General features: G+C 44.5%; 1 long non-coding RNA gene across 1 annotated transcript in view; it reads left to right on the top strand.

Moving 5' to 3' along the window:
* The window catches only part of LOC147121153 (uncharacterized), a 36,182-nt gene extending 9,432 nt beyond the window's left edge, over positions 1-26,750 (top strand). Inside the window, exon 3 of the long non-coding RNA XR_015077363.1 lies at positions 25,317-26,750. This is a non-coding gene — a long non-coding RNA (uncharacterized LOC147121153). The remainder of the gene's footprint in view (positions 1-25,316) is intronic.
* Positions 26,751-27,354: the final 604 nt, after the last annotated feature.

A 27,354-nucleotide genomic window follows, 5' to 3' on the forward strand; every position in this document is an offset into this window, starting at 1 on the left:
GTGCAGCAGGTGGTTAAGAAGGCAAATGGTATGTTGGCCTTCATAGCAAGAGGATTCGAGTGCAGGAACAAGGATGTCTTGCTGCAGTTGTACAGGGCCTTGATGAGAACACACCTTGAGTATTGTGTGCAGTTTTGGTTGCCTTATCTGTGGAAGGATGTTCTTGCCATGGAGGGAGTGCAGCGAAGATTCACCAGACTGATACCTGGGATGGCAGGGATGACATATGAGGAGAGATTGGGTCGATTGGGCATATATTCGCTGGTGTTTAGAAGAATGAGAGGGGATCTCATTGAAACTTATAAAATTCTAACAGGACTAGACAGACTAGATGCAGGAAGGATGTTCCCGATGGCAGGGGAGTCCAGAACCAGGGGTCACAGTCTAAAGATAAGGGGTAAGCCATTTAGGACAGAGATGAGGAGGAATTTCTTCACCCAGAGAGTGGTGAACCTGTGGAATTCTCTACCACAAAAGGCAGTTGAGGCCAATTCATTAAATATATTCAAGAAAGAGTTAGATATATTTATTAAGGCTAAAGGGATCAAGGGATATGGGGAGAAAGCAGGGACAGGGTACTGAATTTGGATGATCAGCCATGATCTCATTAAATGGCGGAGCAGGCTCAAGGGGCCGAATGGTCTATTCCTGCTCCTATCTTCTATGTTTCTATGTTTCTATGTTAAACTTCAATGTGAGCTGGAGCATAAAGTCCCTAAAACCTATATGGTGCTTTCTGCAGACAGTCCAAAGGGTTGATGGTTTCAGATAGATGACTAAATCAGAACACGATAAACTGAGATATATTTTACAATTTGACACAGACAAAGGAAATTTAAATATGCATGTCATACCCTCAAAAAGAGCTGTAAATCAAACATATATTGAAACAATAACTTACATTTAAATAGTAGTGTCTTTAATGTAGAAAAAAAATCCGAAGGCACTTCAGAGAGGCATAAGGAAAAAATAAACGGTGAGTCAAAGAAGGAAATATTAGGAGGGGTGACCAAAAGCTTGGTTGAAGATGGGTTTTAAAGAGGGCCTTAAAGGATGATAGGTGGTGGGAGGTTTAGGGAAAGAATTCTAGACCACGGCAACTGAAGGCATGGTCACCATTAGTGGATGAAGGGAGGAAGCAATGCATAGAAGGGTTTCAGCAGCAGATGGGCTGAGGCAGGGACAGAAGCGGGTGTTGTTATGAAGATGGAAGTAGTCTTTGTAATGGAGAGGATTAAACAAATATTGTCCAGCTTTTCCTAATTGCTTGCCGAGCAGGGAAAGCTGTAAGAGAATTTTTAAAATTTTACAAGAGCGCTAAGCAACTAGGAAATGTAAAACAAAACCTGAATTCTACAACTCAGCAACCACCATGCACCGCCCAGAGTGCACATCATTCGTGCCACTCTGTGCTTCCTTACAAAAAATTCACACCATAAAATTAAAAAATGAAATAGTTCACAAAAAATGAAGGAATGGCAGATTTGAATTCATGTAGCCCATATTATCTCCATCACAAAGACCACCTACTTTCTCTCCATCACAAAGACCGCCTACTTCCACCTCCATAATATCTCTCTTATCCATTCCTGCCTCAGCCAATCTGCTGCTTTAAATCCTCATCCATGCTTTTGTTATCTCCAGCCTTGACTATTCCAATGCTCTCCTGACCTGCCTCCCAACTTCCACCCTCTATAAACTTGAGTTCATCCAAAACTCTACTGCATGTATCCTAACTTGTACCAAGTTCCATTCATCCATCACCCCTGTGCTCACTGACCTACATTGGTTACCTGTCCACCAACACCTCAATTTTAAAATTCTTATCTTCATCTTCAAATCCCTCCACTGTCTTGCCCTCCCTATCTCGGTAACCTCCTCCAGCCCTACAATCTGCCTAATATTCTGGCATGGATAGAGGATTGGCTATCTAACAGAAGGCAGATAGTTGGGATAAATGGTTCATTCTCAGACTGGCAATCAGTAACTAGTGGTGTTCCGCAGGGGTCAGTGCTGGGTCCCCAACTCTTTACAATCTATATTAACGATTTGGAGAAGGGGACCGAGTGTAACATATCAAAGTTTGCAGATGATACTAAGATGGGAGGGAAAGTAGTGAGTGAGGAGGACATAAAAAAACTGCAAGGGGACATAGACAGGCTAAGTAAGTGGGCAGAGATTTGGCAGATGGAATACAATACTGGAAAGTGTGAGGTTATGCACTTTGGCAGGAAAAATCGTAGAGCAAGTTATTATCTTAATGGCAAGAAACTGGAAAGTACTGAAGTACAAAGGGATCTGGGGGTCCTGGTGCACGAAACTCAAAAGGTTAGTATGCAGGTGCAGCAAGTGATTAAGAAGGCCAATGGAATGTTGGCTTTCATTGCTAGGGGGATAGAATATAAAAATAGGGAGGTATTGCTTCAGTTGAACAAGGTATTGGTGAGACCGCACCTGGAATACTGCGTACAGTTTTGGTGTCCATGCTTAAGAAAGGACATACTTGCTCTCGAGTCAGTACAAAGAAGGTTCACTCGGTTAATCCCGGGGATGAGGGGATGGACATATGAGGAGAGGTTGAGTAGATTGGGACTCTACTCATTGGAGTTCAGAAGAATGAGAGGCGATCTTATTGAAACATATAAGATTGTGAAGGGGTTGGATCGGGTGGATGCGGGGAGGATGTTCCCAATGATGGGTGAAACTAGAACTAGGGGGCATAGTCTTAGAATAAGGGGCTGCTCTTTCAAAACTGAGATGAGGAGGAACTACTTCACTCAGAGGGTGGTAGGTTCATGGAATATGCTGCCCAAAAAAGCTGTAGAAGCTACATCATTACATAAATTTAAAACAGAAATAGACAGTTTCCTAGAAGTAAAGGGAATTAAGGGTTACGGGGAGCGGGCAGGAATTTGGACATGAATCACAGAATCACAGAATCACAGAAACCCCACAGTGCAGACAGAGGCCATTTCGGCCCATCGAGCCTGCACCGACACATATCCCACCCGATCCCCGTAACCCCTACACCAACACATATCCCACCCTATCCCCGTAACCCCACGTATTTAATCCCCCTAACACTGAGGGTCAATTTATCATAGCCAATCAACCTAACCCGCACATCTTTGGACAGTGGGAGGAAACCGGAGCACCCGGAGGAAACCCACGCAAACACGGGGAGAATGTGCAAACTCCACACAGACAGTCACCTGAGGCCAGATTCGAACCCGGGTCCCTGGTGCTGTGAGGCAACAGTGCTAACCACTATGCCACCATCTCCAGGACCAGTGTGTATCGGAGTCAATGGGACTCTCTCTGACCTTTCTCCCCAGTCCATCTCCAGGACCAGTGTGTATCGGAGTCAATGGGACTCTCTCTGACCTTTCTCCCCAGTCCATCTCCAGGACCAGTGTGTATCTGAGTCAATGGGACCCTCTCTGACCTTTCTCCCCAGTCCATCTCCAGGACCAGTGTGTATCTGAGTCAATGGGACTCTCTCTGACCTTTCTCCCCAGTCCATCTCCAGGACCAGTGTGTATCTGAGTCAATGGGACTCTCTCTGACCTTTCTCCCCAGTCCATCTCCAGGACCAGTGTATATCACAGTGTCGGCGGGAATCTTGAGTGGCAGAGTGGGGCTATAAAAGGCCCCAGAGACCCAGGTAAGGCCTCACAGCGTCGGCGGGAATCTCGAGTGGCAGAGCGGGGCTATAAAAGGCCCCAGAGACCAGGTAAGGCCTCACAGCATCGGCGGGAATCTCGAGCAGCAGAGCGGGGCTATAAAAGGCCCCAGAGACCAGGTGAGGCCTCACAGCGTCAGCGGGAATCTCGAGCGGCAGAGCGGGGCTATAAAAGGCCCCAGAGACCAGGTAAGGCCTCACAGCATCGGCGGGAATCTCGAGCGGCAGAGCGGGGCTATAAAAGGCCCCAGAGACCAGGTAAGGCCTCACAGTGTCGGCGGGAATCTCGAGCGGCAGAGCGGGGCTATAAAAGGCCCCAGAGACCAGGTAAGGCCTCACAGCATCGGCGGGAATCTCGAGCGGCAGAGTGGGGCTATAAAAGGCCCCAGAGACCAGGTAAGGCCTCACAGTGTTGGCGGGAATCTCGAGCAGCAGACCAGGGCTATAAAAGGCCCCAGAGACCAGGTAAGGCCTCACAGCGTCGGCGGGAATCTCGAGCGGCAGAGCGGGGCTATAAAAGGCCCCAGAGACCAGGTAAGGCCTCACAGCGTCGGCGGGAATCTCGAGCGGCAGAGCGGGGCTAAAAAAGTCCCAGAGACCAGGTAAGGCATCACAGCGTTGGCGGGAAACTCGAGCGGCAGAGCGGGGCTATAAAAGGCCCCAGAGACCAGGTAAGGCCTCAGAGCGTTGGCGGGAAACTCGAGCGGCAGAGCGGGGCTATAAAAGGCCCCAGAGACCAGGTAAGGCCTCAGAGCGTCGGCGGGAATCTCGAGCGGCAGAGCGGGGCTATAAAAGGCCCCAGAGACCAGGTGAGGCCTCACAGCGTCGGCGGGAATCTCGAGCGGCAGAGCGGGGCTATAAAAGGCCCCAGAGACCAGGTAAGGCCTCACAGCATCGGCGGGAATCTCGAGCGGCAGAGCGGGGCTATAAAAGTCCCAGAGACCAGGTAAGGCATCACAGCGTTGGCGGGAAACTCGAGCGGCAGAGCGGGGCTATAAAAGGCCCCAGAGACCAGGTAAGGCCTCAGAGCGTTGGCGGGAAACTCGAGCGGCAGAGCGGGGCTATAAAAGGCCCCAGAGACCAGGTAAGGCCTCAGAGCGTTGGCGGGAAACTCGAGCGGCAGAGCGGGGCTATAAAAGGCCCCAGAGACCAGGTGAGGCCTCAGAGCGTTGGCGGGAAACTCGAGCGGCAGAGCGGGGCTATAAAAGGCCCCAGAGACCAGGTGAGGCCTCACAGCATCGGCGGGAAACTCGAGCGGCAGAGCGGGGCTATAAAAGGCCCCAGAGACCAGGTAAGGCCAACCAGTCTCTGAACTCGGAACTCGGAGGGAAGGAGAGAGGTAAAAATCAATCCAAGTGTGACGTCACCAGAAAGCGGGCAAGTGATTGTTTGGTAAGCATTTCTCTTCTTTTTTAAGCTTAAACTCTGGTTTACAGTTTCTAAGGTGCGATATTCATCATCTAGAATCAGAACAGAGGGTATTTAAAAATAATATTAATAAATGTAATTAATTACATAGAATGGGGGATCAGGTGATGTGTTGCTGCTGCACTATGTGGGAGCTGGTGGACACCATTGATGCTCACGGTGATCACATTTGCAGTAAGTGTTGGCTGCTCGAGGAATTCCGGCTCCGTGTTGAAGAGCTGGAGTCCGAGCTTCAAACACTGAGACACATCAGGGAGGGGGAGAGTTACCTGGACTCTGTGTATCAGGAGGTATTCACACCAATTAGATTAATTCATTCAGATGTAGTCCGTGGCCAGGGTCAGGATGGTGTGACTAGAAGTGAGGCAGGTACGGGGATCCAGGAGGTAGTGTTGGAGGAGCCGCAGCCCTTGCTCTTCTCCAACAGGTTTGAGGCTCTTACTCCCTGTGAGGATGGGAACAGGGACTGCGGGGAGGATGAGCAACCTGGCAACAGCACCGTGGAGCGGGGGGCCATTCAAGTGGGGGGAGTTAAAAGAAATGTTGTAGTGGTAGGGGATAGTATCGTTAGGGGGATAATAGAGTTCTTTGCAGCCAAGAGCGAGAGTCCCGAAGGCTGTGTTGCCTGCCCAGTGCCAGGGTTAAGGACATCTCCTCTGGGCTAGAGAGAAACTTGGAGTGGGAGGGGGAGGATCCAGTTGTCGTGGTCCATGTTGGTACCAATGACATAGATAGGACAAGGAAGGAGGTTCTGCTGAGGGAGTTTGAGCAGCTAGGGGCCAAATTAAAAAGCAGAACCACAAGGGTAATAATCTGAGCCACATGCAAATTTGGCTAGGGTAAATAAAATTAGAGAGTTAAATGCGTGGCTCAAAGACTGGTGTGGGAGAAATGGGTTTTGCTTCCTGGGACACTGGCATCAGTACTGGGACAGGAGAGAGCTGTTCCGTTGGGACGGACTTCACTTGGCCAGTGCTGGGACTAGAATCCTGGCGAATTGAATAACTAGAGCTGTAGAGAGGGCTTTAAACTAATTAGTAGGGGGGAGGTTTTAAGAGAGCGAAAAATAAAAATGACAGCGGAGAAGGCAATAGAGCAAGGTAGCAGTGGGGGAATTAAAAACCAGAGCATGTCAGGAAGGGACAGAATGTATAATGAAAAAGGTAAAGTAGTAAAAGGGGTAAAAGCAGGAATAAATTGTCAGAAAACATATTTGAAAGTTCTTTATCTGAATGCATGCAGCATTCGTAACAAAATAGACGAGTTGACGGTGCAAATAACTACACATGGGTATGATCTGTTGGCCATTACGGAAACATGGCTGCAAGATAATCATGACTAGGAACTAAACATACAAGGGTATTTGACAATTAGGAAGGACAGACAGGAAGGAAAGGGAGGTGGGGTTGCTATGTTAATCAAGGTTGGAATCACTGCAATAGTCAGAAATGATATTGGGTCAAAGGATCAGGATAGTGAAACAGTTTGGGTGGAGATAAGGAATAATAAGAGGAAAAAGTCACTAGTGGGCGTAGTCTATAGGCCTCCTAACAGTTGCAACTCTGTTGGTCGGAGTATAAATCAGGAAATAGTTGGGGCTTATAATAAGGGAACAGCTATAATCATGGGGGATTTTAACTTTCATATTGACTGGACTAATCAAATTGGGCATGGCAGCATTGAGGAAGAGTTCCTAGAGTGTATTAGGGACGGGTTCCTTGAGCAGTATGTAACTGAACCAACCAGGGGGCAGGCAATCTTAGATCTGGTCCTGTGTAATGAGACAGGATTAATAAAAAATGTCCTAGTAAAGGATCCCCTTGGACTGAGTGACCATAATATGGTTGAATTCCAAACTCAGTTTGAGGGTGAGCGAGTTGGAACTCAAACCAGCGTGCTAAGCTTAAATAAAGGAGACTATGAAGGTATGAGAGTAGAATTGACTAAAGTGGACTGGGAAAACAGATTAAAGTGTAAGACGGTACAAGAGCAGTGGTCTACATTCAAGGAGACATTTCACATCTTTCAAGATAAATATATTCCACTGAGGAAAAAGGGGAGTAAAAGAAAAGACAGCCATCCGTGGCTTAGTAAAGTAATAAAGGATAGTATCCGACTGAAAACAAGGGCATATAAAGTAGCCAAATCTCGTGGGAGGATAGAAGATTGGGAAGCATTTAAAAGCCAGCAAACAATAACTAAAAGATTAATTAAGAAAGGGAAGATGGATTATGAAAGTAAACTAGCAAAAAATATAAAAACAGATAGCAAGAGTTTCTACAGCTATATAAAAAGAAAAAGGGTGGCTAAAGTGAACGTTGGTCCCTTAGAGGATGGGACCGGGAAACTAGTGGTGGGGAACATGGAGATGGCAAAGACGCTAAACAAATATTTTGTCTCAGTCTTTACAGTAGAGGACACTAAAAATATCCCAACACTGGACAAACAGGGGGCAATGGGGGGGGGGCGGAGGAGCTAAACACGATTAAAATTACTAAGGAGATGGTACTCAGTAAAATAATGGGACTTAAGGTGAATAAACCCCCGGACCTGATGGCCTACTGGCCTACATCCTAGGGTCTTGAGAGAAGTGGCGGTCGGGATTGTGGATGCATTAGTGATCATTTTCCAGAACTCCCTGGACTCAGGAAAGGTCCCGGCAGATTGGAAAACTGCTAATGTAACACCCTTATTTAAGAAGGGAAGTAGACAAAAAGCTGGAAACTATAGACCAGTTAGCCTAACATCTGTGGTTGGCAAAATGTTGGAGTCCATTATTAAGGAAACAGTAACAGAGCATTTGGATAAACATAATTTAATAGGACAGAGTCAGCATGGTTTTACGAAGGGGAAGTCATGTTTGACAAATTTGCTCGAATTCTTTGAGGATGTAACATACAGGGTGGATAAAGGGGAACCAGTGGATGTAGTGTATTTGGACTTCCAAAAAGCATTTGACAAGGTTCCACACAAAAGATTACTGATCAAGATAAAAAATCATGGGATTGGGGGTAATATACTGGCATGGGTGGAAGATTGGCTATCTAACAGAAAACAAAGAGTTGGGATAAATGGTTCATTCTCGGGCTGGCAATCAGTAACTAGTGGTGTCCTGCAGGGGTCAGTGCTGGGACCCCAACTCTTTACAATCTATATTAACGATTTGGAGGAAGGGACCGAGTGCAACATATCCAAGTTTGCCGACAATACAAAGATGGGAGGGAAAGCAGTGAGTGAGGAGGACATAAAACACCTGCAAAAGGACATAGACAGGCTAAGTGAGTGGGCAGAGATTTGGCAGATGCAATATAATGTTGGAAAGTGTGAGGTTCTGCACTTTGGCAGAAAAAATCAAAGAGCAAGTTATTATCTAAATGGAGAGAAACTGCAAAGTGCTACAGTACAAAGGGATCTGGGGGTCCTGGTGCATGAAACACAAAAAGTTAGTTTGCAGGTGCAGCAGGTGATCAGGAAGGCCAATGGAATCTTGGCTTTTATTGCAAGGGGGATGGAGTATAAAAACAGGGACGTCTTGCTGCAGTTATACAGGGTATTGGTGAGGCCACACCTGGAATACTGCGTGCAGTTTTGGTTTCCATATTTAAGAAAAGATATACTTGCTCTTGAGGCGGTTCAGAGAAGGTTCACTCGGTTGATTCCGGAGATGAGGGGGTTGACTTATGAGGAAAGGTTGAGTAGATTGGGACTCTACTCATTGGAGTTCAGAAGAATGAGAGGTGATCTTATCGAAACATATAAGATTGTGAGGGGGCTTGATCGGGTGGATGCAGTGAGGATGTTTCCACTGATGGGTGAGACTAGAACTAGGGGGCATAATCTTAGAATAAGGGGCTGCCCTTTCAAAACTGAGATGAGGAGAAACTTCTTCACTGAGAGGGTAGTAAATCTATGGAATTTGCTACCTCAGAGAGCTGTGGAAGCTGCGACATTAAATAAATTTAAAACGGAGATAGACATTTTCCTAGCAGATAAGGGAATTAGAGGTTGCGGGGAGAGGGCAGGGAAGTGGACGTGAATCTAGGTTCGGATCAGCCATGATCCTATTGAATGGCGGAGCAGGCCCGAGGGGCCATATGGCCTACTCCTGCTTATGTTCTTAATAGGACTCTCTCTGACCTTTCTCCCCAGTCCATCTCCAGGACCAGTGTGTATCTGAGTCAATGAGACTCTCTCTGACCTTTCTCCCCAGTCCATCTCCAGGACCAGTGTGTATCTGAGTCAATGGGACTCTCTCTGACCTTTCTCCCCAGTCCATCTCCAGGACCAGTGTGTATCTGAGTCAATGGGACTCTCTCTGACCTTTCTCCCCAGTCCATCTCTGGGACCAGTGTGTATCTGAGTCAATGGGACTCTCTCTGACCTTTCTCCCCAGTCCATCTCCAGGACCAGTGTGTATCTGAGTCAATGGGACTTTCTCTGACCTTTCTCCCCAGTCCATCTCCAGGACCAGTGTGTATCTGAGTCAATGGGACTCTCTCTGACCTTTCTCCCCAGTCCATCTCCAGGACCAGTGTGTATCTGAGTCAATGGGACTTTCTCTGACCTTTCTCCCCAGTCCATCTCCAGGACCAGTGTGTATCTGAGTCAATGGGACTCTCTGACCTTTCTCCCCAGTCCATCTCCAGGACCAGTGTGTATCTGAGTCAATGGGACTCTCTCTGACCTTTCTCCCCAGTCCATCTCCAGGACCAGTGTGTATCTGAGTCAATGGGACTCTCTGACCTTTCTCCCCAGTCCATCTCCAGGACCAGTGTGTATCTGAGTCAATGGGACTCTCTCTGACCTTTCTCCCCAGTCCATCTCCAGGACCAGTGTGTATCTGAGTCAATGGGACTCTCTCTGACCTTTCTCCCCAGTCCATCTCCAGGACCAGTGTGTATCTGAGTCAATGGGACTCTCTCTGACCTTTCTCCCCAGTCCATCTCCAGGACCAGTGTGTATCTGAGTCAATGGGACTTTCTGTTACCTTGCTCCCCAGTCGATCTCTGGAAGCTCTTTGAATCGGAAGGGTTGGTTCGGATCGGTCATGGCCCTGTGGGTAGCGGAGCGGGCCCAGGGGCCGTGTAGCCTGATCCTGCTCCTGTTTCATGTGTCTAATTCTGTTAGATTCAGGAGATGGTTCTGTGATAGTGGATTGGCGGTTAGGATCAGATCAGCCATGATCTTATTGAATGGCGGAGCAGGCTCGAGGGGCCGATTGGCCTACTCCTGCTCCTATTTCTTATGTTCTTATGTTCTTATAAGAACCCTGTGTTACTCCAATTCTGGCCTTTTATGCATCCCCCATTTCCATCGCTCCAGCATTGGTAGTCATGCCTTCAGCCGTCTAGGCCCTAAACTCTGGCATTCTCTCCCTAAACCTCTCTGCCTCTCCACCCCTCTCTCTGCTCCTTTAAGATGCTCCTTAAGACCTACCTCTTTGACGAAGCTTTTAGTCACCTGTCCTAATGTCTCCTTCTTTGGCTCAGTGTCACCATGTGTTTGATTATGCTCCTGTGAAATGCTTTGAGATGTTTTACTATGTCAAAGGTGCTATATAAATGCAAGTTGTTGTGGTGAAGGGAAATAATTCTGCGTTTATGTTTGAAACTAATCTTATTTCTAGTGGTATTAATTGATGGGTTTGGCTTTATTGTAGGAATGGCTTGAGACTGGAGTGTGAGGTACGGAAAGTGTTAAACTTTGCATTTTGTTTGAATTTTGAAACAAAAAAACAATGTCATCACCCCGGTGTGATATTTTTGTATCTTGGTGGAGTTGGGTGACAGACAAGTTTTCCACATTCTCCTGAAGGCAGTAACTCATGCTGGAGTGCAATTCTGTAAGTGCCGGCAACATTCCAAGATGTCAGCCAAGGGTCCATTCTTTATTTGTGAGCCCATGTCATGAATGTCAGGAGACTATTCTATCACTGATTACATCGCAGGCAAGCCCAATTCTGTCCTTATCCAACTCCCATTTTCTAGAAGGTCGTAGTGGATACTGATCAGAACTGGGATCGTTCTTTCTTCTGCACTCCCTAGTTTGGGGTCACTGAAGCTGATTGAAATACTCTGGCTGAAATCATTTAACTCAGCACAGACTTTACATCAAAACTGGAACCTTCCTATTCAGTATGGCTCAGCAGAAAACCAGGCAATGCATTTATCCAATGAGCTCTTGGGATTGCTGCCACTGAAGCTAGTTGTACACGTATTACAGTTCCGTGGAACTGAAATGCTGAATGTATGTGAGCATGTTTAGCATTGCCCACTCGTTACCATCAAATAGTGCAGGCAGTTTTGGGAATGTATAATAATTATTTTATATCAATTTACAATGAAGTTTATAATTTAGTTTACAATGAAGTTTCAGATTGGCTAAGTGACAGCACTCTCGCCACTGAATCAAAAGATTGTGGGGGCTTATTATTTGTGATGCAGGCAAGACCACATTTATTTCCCACTTAGTTGCCCTGAGCATGTGCAGTGAACTGCTTGTGATGATGGTGCTCCCATGACAGTGTTAGTTAGGGATTTCCAGTATATTTACCAAGTGATAAAGAAGGAACGGCATTATATGTCCAAGTCAGGATGGTGTGCAAGTTAGTGTTCCCATGACATTGCTGTTCTTATCCTTCTCTGTGGTAGAAGTTGCAGGAAGATGGTGAGTTGCTGCAGTGCATCCTGTAGGTCATACATGCTGCAGCCACAATGTGCTCGTGCTGAAGTGGTAAATATTGAGTCCAATGGCATTGGGGCTGATCAAGTGGACTGCTCTGTTCTGATGTTGAGATTCTCGAGTTTTGCTGCAGTTGCACCCATCCAAGTGAGTGGTAAGTATTCCATCACTCTCTTGATTTGAGTTTCATAGATGGTGAATAGGCTTTGAGGGGTCAAGAGATGAGCATTAGTCTCAGAGTACCCAGCCTCTGCCCTGCTCTTATAGTCACAGTGTTTATATGGCTGGTATAGTTAAGCTTCTGGTCAGTATTGACTTCCAAGGTGTTGATGGTGGAGGACTTGATGCTGTTGAAAGTCAGGGGACTATACTTTGGTTTTCTCTTGTTGGATATGGTCATTATCTGCCACTTATGTTGCATGAATTTTATCTGCCACTTGTCAACCTAAACCTAGATGTTATCCAGGTGCTGTTGTAGATTGGCATGAGCTGCTTCATGATCGGAAGAGATGTGAATGGAAATTAACACTATGCAATCATTGGTGAGCAGCCCCACTCTGGACCTTATGAAAGTTATTGATGAAACATCTGAGGAAGTTTGGGTCAAGGACGCTTCCCTGAGGATATCTTGCAGTTATGCCATGGGGCTGTGATGATTGGTCTTCAATAACCACAACCATCTTCCTTTGTGTCATGTATGACTTCTGCCACTGGATGGTTTGCCTTTTGAACCATATTAATCTCAATTTTGCTTGGGTCACTCAGTGCCATACTCAGTTGAATGCTGCCTCGATATCAAGGGCAACAACACTCACCTTCCCACTGACATTTTTGTGTCCATGTCCATTATTGACTTGAAAACATAATCTAGATTGATGCTTCAGGGCAGTACTGAGGGAGTGCTGCACTTTTGGAGGTACCATTTTTTGGATCAAATGTTAAACCAGGCCCCTGCCAGCTCTGTTCTGGTGGACATAAAATATCCAATGGTACTATTCAAAGAAGAGCAGGAAGTTCTTCTGGTGTCCTGCCAACATTACTTCCTCAACCAATACCAGCAAAACAGATTAACGGGTCATTTATTTCGTTTGTTGTTTGTGGGGCTTTGTGCACAAATGGGCTGCTGCCAAAAATATTTAATTGGCTGTGTTGCACTTTGGCATGTTCTGAGGATGCAGAAGTGCTGCAAAATATAAGTTTGTTCTTTCTTTTGCCAGGCAGAGAGTGCAGCGAAGATTCACCAGACTGATACCTGGGATGGCAGGAATGACGTATGAGGAGAGATTGGGTCGATTAGGCTTACATTCGCTAGAGTTTAGAAGAATGAGAGGGGATCTCATTGAAACTTATAAAATTCTAACAGGACTAGACAGACTAGATGCAGGAAGGATGTTCCCGATGGCGGGGGAGTCCAGAACCAGGGGTCACAGTCTAAGGATAAGGGGTAAGCCATTTAGGTCAGAGATGAGGAGGAATTTCTTCACCCAGAGAGTGGTGAAACTGTGGAATTCTCTACCACACAAGGCAGTTGAGGCCAATTCATTAAATATATTCAAGAAGGAGTTAGATATATTTCTTAAGGCTAAAGGGACCAAGGGATATGGGGAGAAAGCAGGGACAGAGTACTGAATTTGGATGATCAGCCATGATCTCATTAAATGGCAGAACAGGCTCGAGGGGCCGAATGGCCTACTCCTGCTCCTATCTTCTATGTTTCTATGCTGTCAATGTCTCTCTACATGGACATACAGCCATTTTATTAGGGCAATAGGAAATGGTGAGTAGTCTCTACTGTTAAGTTAAAAAGGTGAGTGTTTTTAAGCATCATTGGCAATCTTTTGGAGGAAAGGGCCAGTTCCGAACAATGTATTCTGCCAATCCCTGGTAGTCTAGTGCAGGTGGATATTTTTTTATTTGCCAGAACCCTGAAAGTGTAATGGGGAAACGGATAGCTGGAGGAATGGCAGTGGCCCATCTATTGAAATTGTGCACTCTACTCAGAATGGTAGTGGATTTTTATTATCATATTCTACTCTGCTTTCCAATACTAGAGCTGTTTCATCTACATTAATCAGAACTAATAAAAACAACAGTATTTTGGGTTTCGGAGATTGATTCTATCATTCAGTCCCACTAATGCTGTGTCTGAACACAGTCAGAATTAATGCAAATCTGCCTTTTTGGTGCATAAACATTTTATAATAAATATTGATTATTTTAGGCCTAGTGTGGTAAACTCTTGAACAGGAGATTCCAGGAATGTATTATATTTCTCAAAACTAAACAATGAGGGCATTATTACACTCCCAAGGCCATTTCTGCAACAGAATTCCAAAAGGTAGCTTCATAGTCCAAAAACAGCAGCTAGTGTTTATTTTACTATAACCTTGGACTTAAAATTGAAACAAAATAGAAAACCTTTTGCAGTGTGGTGGTGAAATTTGTTAAAACCTCTGTTCTGATCCACAAAGTGGTAAGACGTGCCTTTGTATGCTCCACACACTGAATTCCTAACTATTTTGCTGCTGTGGGTGTTGTGTGTTTGTGTTGGGAGGGGGGCGGGGGTTGTGGGTTGGGGGGCGGTGAGCAGGGTTGGGTCAAGTCTTTTTTAGTTTGATAAAATAATGGGATGCAGCTGGAGGCAAAGATTGGCATATTAGGATCTCAATGGGGCAACAGATTGCCACTGTCCATGGTTAAATCCATATTTGAATTTGTGCATATGAGCGACAGAGTCCCAGGTGACAACACTGTATGGGACTGAGATCTATCGGCGGGATAAACAGTGCTTGAAGCTTCACTGCTGGCACCTGTGGTGGGTTCTGGAATAGGTAAAGACTACTGAGATGCAGCATTCCTTGTTCCGAATATTGTGGTTTGACTTAAGTGCAAGCAGATTTTGCAGAAGACTGATAGCTCAGACATATCACTCCAGTCTAGGAGAGCACAGACTGTCATGGAGTAGGCAATCAAGTTTACTCATTTGAATGGCTTTGAATTGTACTAAATGAAGGAGCAAAAGAGAGAAAATAAGAAAGCACCTCGTAGTCACTGGCTTCAGAACATCAAAGGTGAAGGCCTTGGAAGCATATTATGTGCTATTTTGTCTGTGGATGGTGAATGGCACAGTTAGAATCAAGGGAAGAAAGAAAACATTAAAGGTGGAGTTGTGACCTCAAATAAAAAAAGTTCTACTCATTTTGTGTCAGCTACACTATAATATATTTTACCAAATGATTTTCCAGATTTGAATTTTTTCCTTATTGTGTATTTTAATTTTAAAATTCATTTTATCTCTCTCATTGACCTTTCTCCTCACCCTTCAAAAGCTCTGCATCATGCCTCCCTTATTCATTTATTCTACCACTTTTGTATTAATATAGCTTTGGACTGATTTCAAGGCAAACGTGGGAGTATTTTTCTGACTATCAAGTGCACTAAATCTAAGGTGTGAGACCTCTTCAGAAGGCTGTCTCGTATGTTTTAGTTCCCAAAGAATGCATTATAAATCCAGCCTCAGATCTATCACCCCTCAATTTCCTTGCATGCCTCTTTCTTAGCCACCCTTCTCCACCTCACCTACCAGAAAATTCCTCACCGCCCCCCCCCCCCCACCCCCCTGCCCACCCCCACATGCTTCCTACCTGAATCTGTTCTGGAATTTAAAAAAAATATATAATTTTCTTCTTTCTTCCCCTCTCCCCCATATTGCTGTATGAAGTGGCTTTGATTAATCTTCATAGAAGGTCCCACAAACATCAATGCGATAGATGAATAGTTAATCAGTTTTGGTGATGTTGAGAAATGAATGTTGGCCAGGACACTGGGAGAACTTCCATTGCATTTTTTTAATGTCCACTTTAGGTTTATCATCTCATGGGATAGAAGAGATAATCTCACCCTTACAACATGTGGTTCTGTATGTCAATGAGAGATTCAACGGTAGTTCTGAATTATAGAGCAATCAACCTACTATGGAAGGATTCCCAGAGATGGAGTGAAGGGGATTTTCATAGGATCAGGAAGGTTGCTCAAATGGGGAAGGAGTAGCTAACAGTTTTTGTATGTATATGACTCAAAGTAATTCACCTAGGTCCCACTTTCTTTTAGTGATTTCTCTAAATTCTAAACATGTATGCATAGGCGTCAGAAGAAAATGAGAAACTACTTGTATGAAGATTCATGCTAGAATTGTTTTGTGAGTTGTGTTTTCTGTTCTTCTTTAACTTCAAAATTATAATAAAATTCTGCTACATCAGAAAAGGTCCTGTTTTCTAGTTATTCTTTTATTAAACAACCCTTGAATACTCATTTAAGAGTATCTTGGTTATAATTAGTATTTGTAGGATCTGTAAACTTTGTTATTGGCTAGAATAATAAATGCAGAAGTAATTTTACTGATCTTCTAAAGAGATGCTCTTTTTTCATAAAATGGCATGGGCTTGTTGTTAAATTGTGTTAAACTTTCACCCAAGGGATTTTTATTGGGCCTTCAGACCTTTTTTTATTCAAAATGTAATTTTCTTGTACAGTTATTTCTCCTAAGGATACTTTCTTTTTTCTTTAAAATTTTTTTTAAATTGGGGAATCAAATCTGCCAATGCAACAGGTCTAAATTCCTTCCATCCTGTCTCTAGGTTAGCTGGACTATTAGGCAATTATTGCTGGACCACAAATTGCCTGGAGAATGAGATAAGGAAGCACATTCTGACTCTTTTGTCATACCTCAGAACGTGAGAGTAGGGACAGTATTACTATTGCATTGATCATCTATCCCTACAGAATTCTACAGTTTTAAGATGGCGATCGTTGGAGGAGTGGACGATCAGTGACATGTATAGAAGTTATTTTCTGTTTGAGTCAGGTGTTGAAAATTACATCTTTTCTTTGCTTTTGTTAAAATAATTCATCATTTTTGGCCTGGAGAGGGAACAGGCTCAGCATTTACACTGCATCATGCCAATTTTTTTTCTTTAATCAGAATTCTGGCACATTGATGTGAATGTACAGCAAAAATTGGTTCAAATTCAATAATTAATATTTATTTATCGGCATAAACTGGTGCTTTACAGTGCCTGAAGTAAATCAGAATGGCATCTTCAGAGACAGTATGTCATTGTCTATATCTTTGATATTTTGTCTCCACTAGTACAGCACTCTCTTTTGCCATCATTTGTTGGTGTACACATACAATTTTTGCTTAGGGTTTCATTGGGATATCTGATTAACGAATGAACAGAGCTGGTAGTGTTGTAATGTTAATGACCAGTTGCATGTACAAGATCCAGAGGAAGAAGAAGGGAGATTTTACAATTTGGGTCTGTGATATGTAGAAAATTTTGTATTGTAAATGATTGAAACTGTTCTTTTCCCCAAGTGAAACTAATCACTTAACTCACAAGTGACAGCTGTTGAGTCAGTTAAAAGGTCAGCCTCGCCAGTAGAAGTCGGCCATGGAAGGGGCGTTCACGTCACAACCTGTCAGACTGTTAATCAGTCTGTGAATCCTTCCACTACTTCACACTATTCTCCAAGGGAAGAGTGTGATGATACAAAAACAGCCACCAGCGGAAGTAAAATGACATCCAACCAATTACTGTGCACTGTTCTATTTAATTAAACAATTGAAGAAGTAAACTGTTAGGTATATTTTTGAAAAATTGAAAATTGGGAATACACATGTGCAATGTTGTGAGTTGGCTGCTACTGATATGCAGAGTGATTCAGTGCAACAGAAGTGGTGCTCCAGAATACTTTGACGGTGAGATCTTCACTTTTTTTCACAATTCTTGTCATGAAGTGGTGACTCATGCTGGAGTATGATTCCATAGCTACTGGCAGTCCTCTGGTACCGCGTCCGAGTGCTGTTTCTCATGTGTGAGCATAGATTAGGGTTCCCAACCTTCCAGAAATGACCGGGAGCTTCCTGGAACTGGGGGTTCCTATCGCGAGCACTGCCTCCAGCAGCCCGGGAGATGAACAACTTAAACTTCACACGGCAGTGCGCCCCCATGAAAAATAGGCACATGCAGTACCGAAAATAATGACTCACTGTTAGCCTGGCGTCGGGAGTCAAAACGAGGTTAAACCACATTAATCACGGGGGGGGGGGGGGGGGAAGGGGGGCTTGAAATCGTGGGGGGCCTAAAATCATGCAGGGGGCAGAAATCACAGGGGGCTCAAGAGCTGGGGAGGGATGGGGAATGGGGGCTGGGGGGGGGAGAGATGGAGACTGGCGGCACGAGGGAAGAGCTGAAGAGAATGGTTTCTCCTTTTCCCTGCCCTCGGTTTCCCCACTTCGCCTGCTCATGGGTGGCCTCCTGGTTCTTGAAACTTCTCACACAACAGCTGCTGGCACGAAACCACAAATAAAGATGCTCAACTACAGGGGACCCAACCTTTATACGGTAAATCCAATAAGATTTGTAGAAGTCATGTGGCCCAATGTCATGTGATCCGATGTCATAAGAACATAAGAAATAGGAGCAGGAGTAGGCCATACGGTCCCTCAAACCTGCTCCACCATTCAATAAGATTGTGGTTGATCATCGACCACAATTCCACTTTCCCGTTCAACCTCCATATCCCTTGATTCCCCTAGCGTCCAAAACATCCATGTGATCTGATGTTATATGATCTAATGTCACATGGTCAGATGTCATGTGGTCAGAACATCATGTGATCAAACCTCCAGGCTTGCCTCCAACCAGAGTTGGCAACCCTAGCATAGATGGTGAGTGTCAACGTGCTATTCAGTCTTGGTGGGTATCACAGTTGAGCACATTCCTGCCTTTGCCTTCTATCTATACCCAGATACTTTTCAGCAAGAGTTTCTGGAAAGGGATCAAGAACAGAACTTTGGTTGATTTATTTTCCCTCCCCTTCTTAGCCTGTGGACACTGAGACCAATATTAATGTCCCACTATTTTCTCTGCTGAAATCAGCTGACAGTACAGCCCAAAGATTGATCTTGGGATTGTTCTGGTCTGTATAGCTCAATATCACACCACACAGTACAGTTATCTAGTGAGTCATCAGAGGGTCCTGGCATGTTCATTTAATTCTTTTGAAAGCAGAGACTAATGGAAAGAGGTAGATCTGAAGAATTGCTGTGGAGAATGTAAGGACGATGGTTTTGGAATAAGTTTTTGGAGCCTGACTCTTTCATGTTGGCTGTTTGTAGTCTTATGATATGAAGAAGGCATTCAGCAGTGGCAGAGATGTTACTTGGAAATACTTTTTCAGAAATATGAAAATGAAGAGAGGGAAATATGATCCTGGTTTTATCAAGAGATTAGGACCAGAAAATTCTCATTACTGGGTAAAAGTTACTAGCAAGTATGGGTTTTTCCTTTGCTCATTTTGTACTTTTATTTAGAAATATAGGCCTGTACTATTCCAAGACTTGACAGGTAGCTAACCAAACTTATTCCAGGCCACTCTTGAACCAGTTGTTATTGAGTGTATGAAAGCAGAGTGGGTTGACTTGCCCTTGGATTTTTCTCCTCCCCTCTGTAGAATTGGGATTACCTCTATTTGGCACCTTCAGCAATAACCAGATTAAGATTGAGAGAAAAAAAAAGTGGGAAGTTGAGACTAGAAATTCCATTTAACTCGATAGGAGGAGCTTAATATTTACCTAATAGTCTGACTAGTGTTTGTACTCTGCAACTTTGCCAATAGTTTGCAACTCTTTCAGGTTACTACAGTAGACTTTTGGTTGTCTTTATCAAATCATATATACAGTATCTTGCCAACAGATGTGGGGAAAGTAGGTATTTCAGTTGCTAGCATACCAATCACTGTGGAGAGCAATGAATAGGAACAAGGAAATTGAGAAGAAGAGTTTGGAGAGGAAATTAATGTATGGAAAGTGTTAGTATGTGGCGTGAAGAATGGTGATGGGATCAGTAACCTCAGGCTTATGGTTTTGTTTAATTTTTTTGCCAAGACTATTTACTTTATCCCTCTCAATGAAGGGTGTACACCCTCTGTATTCTTCAAGATCTGTGTCTGCTAGGTCACTCACCTCTGCTGCTGACAGAGTGGACCTCCTCTTTCTAGACCTTCTCCAGTGTTTCCCTTTACTATCTGCTGGCATGTATGTGCTAGTTACCAGCAGTGATACTCCCATTATTCTTTTCTCTTCCTTTTCTTCTGCACGGGGGGGGGGGGGGGGCGGGCGTGGGTGGAGTGGGGAATCAAACCTTTTATCCTCCACGATGCTACATGTTAGCACTGCAGTACACCACCCTGTTCAGGTTTGTTGTTGAATATGAAGCACATTGATTCCAGCTAATCAAACTGTTGGCCTGATAGGGTGATTAGAAAGCGTGTCATCTTGGAGTTTGTGGTGGACAGAGGCAGTGGCCTAGAAATTGATTCATTCCAGCAGGCTGGTGTGAACTAGTCACAGGCAGCAATCACTGCGCCGAAACGGGTAGGCCCAAGGTACACCCAATATTGGGCCTCGGCCCTCACTTCAATGAGACCGGCAGGCTGCAGACGCATGCTGGGTGCCCCCATGCAGCTCGCCAATGAATCGGCATCGGATTTCGGATGGTTGAGTCACCGGAAGCGGCCCTCAGGTAGGTCCTGTGAGGTGGTGAGGTGATCGAGAGGGGACCAAACGGGAGCCAGCAACAGTTTTTGGCACATCCAGGTAAGCATTTCCTCACAAAGTTCCCTTTTTTGATGACGGCTGCATGTAGACCACATTTTCTTGAAAGCAGCCAGCCCAGTTCAATTTTGCGAAGAGAGCCTCAAGCCGCCTTTTGGCCCATTATTTGCACATGCAAAGGGTCTAACACTTGTTTCAGGCGCAGGCCCAGGATGCCTCTTTTTCTGCCTTTACCAATATGGCGGGCAGCACACCTCTGGTGCGATATGCACACACTCCCCGCCACCCCCATGTTGGACACATTGGCATCTATTTTACAGGTGTAAAATAGGTGCCATGCCAACCAATTTCAAGCCAATGTGTCTGAAAGGTAGGGGTAAACAAATCATGCTCAGCAAAATGTTAATTAATAATAGTTATGAGTCTTTTTATGCAGAAACTGCCATATTCATTTTTTTCATAATTCACTTGTCTTTAACGTCAAATTATTATTCAATGGCTTTAAAGGCATTAGTATTTAAAATCAATGGATCTTTGAAAATAGTTCGATATAAATTAGTAATCACATTAAGGGTTGTTTTTTCTGCAGTTATGTGATAATTTGTAAATAATTTGTTTTTCAAGAAATTATAGCGCTCTCGAATAAAGCATTTTACTGGTTGTTTTTCTTTAACATAATTTTGACAGACATGCAGATAATTACTAGCTGATAACATGTCCTGATCTGTGATATGATCTATTTAAGATGTCTCAAATCCTAGGACAAGACTAATGTCTAAAAGACTAAAAAGATTATATAAATACTTCTATATATATTCTAACCTTGTTATCATATAACAAGACTGTTGTTCTTTTGATAATTGGATATTTATGTGTTGATCAGTATATTTCTGACTCTTTGAAAGCTATCATATATGATACTGCAGGTGGAATGCATACAGTAATTTAAGGGCAACAATCTACAAATATGAGTGCTACCATTTAATAATTTATATGACAATGTGTTTTAGCTGCACTTTATTGTAATTTTTCTGAATAAAGTTTCATTAAACATACTAAGGTTGAATGTAAACCTACAGTGAATACAATATACCTACATTCACAGCTTATCACATTATAAAAAGGGATACATGCAGGGGGAATGGAATTAGCAATAATTTTAAATCTCTTCTATGTACACAGTAAATTGGCTCTCTGCATGGTGGCGTCAATTGCCCTGATTATTATAGGAAGCGATTATTACAGCATATGGCTCTGAGCGTGAACAAAACAAATACAATGACTTCAGTCTTGGAGAGAAGCAAAGCAAAAAATGGATTTCTGTTAATGTGTTTGTGCAGACTTCCTTTTACTGATAACCAGGAATCTTTGACCTATGCAGGATATAATCCCAAAATTTGTAATCATGTGAGCGAGATCCTATATGGGTGTGGAATCAAATTAATTTCAAACCATGTTTCATGATAGTGTCAGAAATAGTCATTTACTTTATAGTAGTGAGTCCAGTATTTCCACTTTTTAATGGAGAGGACAATTAAACCAAATCAAAACAAAATACCAGAGAACATAGTTTCACTTACAGACTAAATGGAGTAGGTAAGGTGCAACACTTATACACAGATCTTTATGATACAGAAAACTCTCATTTAAACAGCACCTAAATATCCAGAATTCTCTATTAACCGGCAAAATTCTCACTCCGAAAACAAAACCTCAGTAACCGGCAATGTTGCCGAGTCTGAGTCTCCTGCGGTGGCCGAGTTAGTCAGTGGGGGTAGTTCTCCAAACTGCCACTACTCGACTTCTTGGCGCTGTCAGAAGTTGGAACACCTCAATAACAGGAGTCTGACTCTCCCGTGCTGCCAGTCATCTCTTCTGATCCGCCATTTTACAGGGGTACTGTGTGTCTCCCACACTGCTGGTAGTCATTGCATTGCATTACCCTCGACTGGCAGTACTGTACTTAATCAAGCATCTTCCACCATCCATTTAACACAACATTCTGTAGGTGAGTACCCAATTACTGTATACTGCACATTTCTTGATTTTCTTATTTTTCTTTGTTAAAAATAGCCTCGGTAGATAACCCTCTCCGTCATACGGAATTTTTGATCAACCGGCAACACGCCGGTCCCGTCGGTGCCGGATACCAAAGAGTTTCCTGTATAGGCTTCTTACAGCCTCTTACAGTGTAAAGCAGGAATTGATACTATAGAAAGAACTGCATACAATGGGTTTAAATGCTACTGAACATGACCAATATAATATACAATAATGGCCCTGAATTTCCGATCGGAGGCTTCCTGCGGACGGATGCCTCTGATCAGAAAAAATTCTACGAACCTACCTGCTGGTTCCGTAGATACTGAGGCTTCCAATCCTGGGCCTCTCCTCTTCGAAATGCGCAGAGGCCCATGTATCCCAGGGGTGCATGTGGTTCACAAGTGCCCCTGAGACCACGTGGGCCAGCCCAAACAATGGAAGAAGGGAATCCCCCTTTATACTTTTGACAGTTCCATATGTACAGAACTGTCAAAAGTATGAATGGGGATGACTGCAAAAATGCACCAATACATTGAAATAAATAAATAAAAACCATTACATATATAAAATTAATTAAAATGGCATTTAATGCAATTATTTTAAACAAAAATGTAATTTTTTGAATTTTTTAAAATATGTTTTAACAGGGCTTAATATAACCTTACCTTATTGGACAGGGTTTTTAATTTATAAGTGAGTGATAAAATCTTATTCTTCTATTTTTTAAAACTCTTATGTGGGTAAAAGCAGGCCTTATGCCTGCTTTTACCAGGTATAAGAATTCTATGGCCTTTCAGCAGGCGGAAGTTGTGCAAAAAGCGCAACTCTCCACCCGCACAGGCACTTTTCTTGGGCATGCGGATGCCTAAACCCGGAACTTGCATGGCCTCTATGGGCGCGTACACACCTCGTATGCACCCGTGGGGGTCGGAAATTCTAAGCAAATGTTCCAATGTGAAATAAGTGCATATACATGGGGAAAATGTGGACATCAGGATTCTTCATATCAACACATGGCATTTATAGGAGGGAAGGTTTTCATTCAGTTAATATTCAGGTGCTATCTGACCACAGAACCATCATCATGCATATCAGTGGCCATTATTCAGGAAGTAGTCATGATGCTTTCATTGTGTGCCAATCCACAGTGCTCGCATTACCTGATAGAGAACATTGGGTGGATCACTGTTAGAATATCTATGACTGCCAACCCACTGATAAATCCTTAAACAGCAGAAGAGCACCTCATCCTGGATGTCTCACCATCTGTTTGCTGTCCCTCGGCTGCCACCTCCACCATCAAAAGTGTGCCTTGCAGTTGGCAATTGTTGTGAACAATGCTTGAAATGTTACCTCCCAGAGAGTGTGGCCGTTTCCAACTTAGGTTTGTACCATGTTTAATGGGCCCCACATGACTGTATTAAATAGACAGTTGGGTTGAACAACTACTTTGAATAGAGGCAATGCAAAATAATTGATGTATCCATCTTTGGTTCTTTTTATTTACTGATTTTGTTGTCACTAACTCCTCTAATCAGAACTAGAACTCTAACAGCTTCTCCAACACTGAAGCTGCCTCTAATTGTCATTTTCTGCCAAACACTTCTTTTCTACTAAGTGACTCTTAACTTCCTATAAATTCCAAGTTCATCCAGTACTTTAACATTGCTTCCACATCAGAGAGGATTTATTAGCATCACTTTTGTATTGCTAGACAGGATAAAGAAAACACTCTGTTCCATCACAATCTTACTTGTCCTTTTCTATTACTACTGCTAAGGTCACTAACCTTATGAATTTTCCCTTTCTTATTCCCCCAAAGCTCTAAATATGCCCTATAACACACTGACCTGGAAATTCGATGAGGGCCAAAAATGGGCGGTGGCAATGCGGGGTGAGATTTGATCGCACCCGTAAAATAAATCGCAGGCAGTACGTTATTTTGGTGCTGTTGATTTGAATGATTTCAGCACACAGCCCAGTGACGAACGCGGTGCTTCAGGCTGTGCGCTCAGCGGGAGGCCCAATGTCACATCACTGTAGCATCCCTGGTGCGAGGCTGCCTTTTCTTAAAGCATGGCTGTCATTTCGGAAAAAAATTAAAAATCATTCAAAAATAGGCAGTCTCTAGCCCTTAAAGCTCAACTGCCTTCTGAAAAAAAAACATTAAAAATCATTTCAAACTAGGCAGGCTTCAGCTCTTAAAGCTGAACTGCCTTCTGCATGTAAAAAAAGGGTAAAAGTGCTTTAGCTCAACAGGCCACAAAAAGGGCACCCAGCATCCCACATGCAGCACTCCAGCTTTGTGTAGGGGATCAACACTGGAAGAGAGGTCCTCTACCCACAGGGGGCCAGGAGGCCCTCCAGAAAGAAAGATGTGAGGCCAGATCACCAAGGCCGTCACAGTGTCGCCCGCACCACCTGGCCCAAAGAAGTTTCATGACCTCAGACGAGTGGTCAAGGTCAGTGAATGCATCTTCAAAAGCTGTCTCCTACAAACTGCACCAATAGCCTCACACACTGCTCATTGCACAACCCCCCGCCGCATCCCCCCCATCACTCACCTACCAACAATCTCTACCAAAAACAAGGCTCACCTCACATTCTCAGTTTCACCTCACCCCTTGGAGGACACAGCGCTGGCCATTCTTGGCAGGGGCATGACTGAGCCCTTGGCCAGCGGCGGGCTAAAAGCATACAAGATGCCGGTATCCGCATATGTTATCCTCCTTCTCACATCCCACTTGCCCTTGATCCCACAATAACTTCTGATGTACAAGCTGCGCATGATGTAAGCATGCAGCTCTTGCTTTCCCGCCCTCCCCTCACCACAACCTTACACTTGTGCTTTCCTCATTTCAGACACCTAAGAAATCCAGCCTGCCCAGCCAGTGGTTGACCAAGGAGAAGGAGAGGAGAGTGAAGAAGAAGAAACACTTTGTCACTCGATTTGACACTCCCAGCTATCAGCTCCTCGAGGTCATCCTGCAAGGCCCTCTGCAGTCTCCCCCACTGAAAGTCAGCAGCCTTCCACCAGCCATGCTGCAACCACTGGGGTAGCACTGCGTGACATCACCAGGTTAGGCAAAGGCAGAAGCAAGACACTCACTAAGGGAATGTACAAGGGTGATGAGTTGATTTTTTGATGCAATAGTGGATGCATATATGGATAAAATTGGATTGGAAAGTTGGTTTTGTGGTGGCCTTTATTTCAGCATTGTGGCCAAGAGGACACTGTGATGGTCAGTAACAGAGAGAAGCTAAGTTGTGGGACAAATGTTGAAAGAGGAATTGGGGTTGTGGTCACTGGTACCGCAGGCAGATGATTTGATCCCGGATATCCTGACCAGAAAGGGGCTGCCTGGGTTGCCTCCTTGCTTCCACTTCTTCCGCTTCTGCTTCCTCCTCTTTCCTCTGCGAGCAGCTTGTCCCCTTTGCTGCCTCTGCTTCATCTCCATGTCATGCTGCAGCCCAAAGGGGACTGCAACTAGAGTCCCCCAGGACTGTGAGCAAGTGGTCTTCTCAAAAGGCCTTCCTTTAACATCCAAAGCCTTGCAAACACCCAGCAGCGCACCCTGCACACTCTAACAGCTTTTTAAATGTATTGCACCTAGCCACTTCTTCAATAAAATATTTTTTTTAAGTCCAAAAGCTGAAATCGAAACTTACCTGAAGGATGTGTGTGTCCCTTTAAGAAGCACTGACATTGGGCTGGATTTTCATTCAGAAGTCGGGAAGGAGGCGGGACTACAACTTTCGGGTTGTAGTCCCGCCTCCATCAAGTTGTGGCCAAACCAGGCGATTTTCACTTGATTGACCTTGTTGAGCCTGCCCAGCGGGCTCAGCAGGCCAATTAAGGGCCACCCGGCAACAGGTGAGGTCACAGACTGAAATGTAATCTGTCAAGACGTGTTGACAGATGAAATATCAGTGTTTCACAGCTGTTTGAAGCTGTCAAACACTGACAGTCTTACTTCTAACCTGAGTCCTTCTACGCAGACTCAGTTAGAAATCTCGCCGGCACTGAAAGCTGCAGGCTGTCACTTTTGACAGATCACAGCCATTCTGCTTTCTGTGCCGGCTGAATGATGGACTCCTGAAGCCTAGAGGAAGGAAGGCTGTAAAGGTAAGTACAGGTAATTTAAACTTCTTTACACACTTTAGACACACTAAACACACTTACCTTTGCACTCATGCACCTATCTCTCACCTGAACACCGGCATCTCGACCCCTCCAAGTCCTTCAACCCGACGGCCCGACTCCTCTAACCTGCCGTGGTTTGGAGCCATCGGGAATCCCACACGACAACCTTCAAAATAGGGATTAGGCTAAAAACTGCCTATTAACTACCTGTTAACAGGCAGTTAATTGGCACTAATCCCTTCCTGCCTCGGGTCGGCGGGTCCCAGTGCGGGGCGGGTACCCGCCTCCTTTGAAACTTCCGTGGAGGCGGGTTTTGGGCGGGATGGTGTCAGGGCCCCCGAATTCGGGATTTTAGCCCCCTGCACGCCTAAAAGCCCACCTCACGGCACACTGAAAATCGACCCCATTGTCTCTGTACAACTGTTTTTTCGTGCGTGGTTAGAAGAGGGCGCTATGGCATGCGGCGATGTCCAAAATCGCAGTCATGCGTCAAATCAGGTGTTGCACACCGATTGATGTCACAATCTGCACATTTGCATTTGGAGATGCAAGCGCAGGCAATAGCAGCGCTGCTGACCTTTCCAAAATGGCAGCCGCTGTGTCCCGCACCGGAAGCGAGGCGGCCGCCAGTTTCTCAGGAAAACTGCTGTTAACGGCAGGTGCTAAGGGGAATTTCGAGGCCACTATTTCTCCTCCCTGTATCCTCTTTATTGAAATTGACTCATCGGGAGTGATTTTAACCCTACACGCTCAGCA

The sequence above is a fragment of the Somniosus microcephalus genome, chromosome 3, assembly GCF_052327205.1.
Source record: "Somniosus microcephalus isolate GS21.2 chromosome 3, FLI_Smic_1.0, whole genome shotgun sequence".
Classification (NCBI taxonomy): Eukaryota; Metazoa; Chordata; class Chondrichthyes; order Squaliformes; family Somniosidae; genus Somniosus; species Somniosus microcephalus.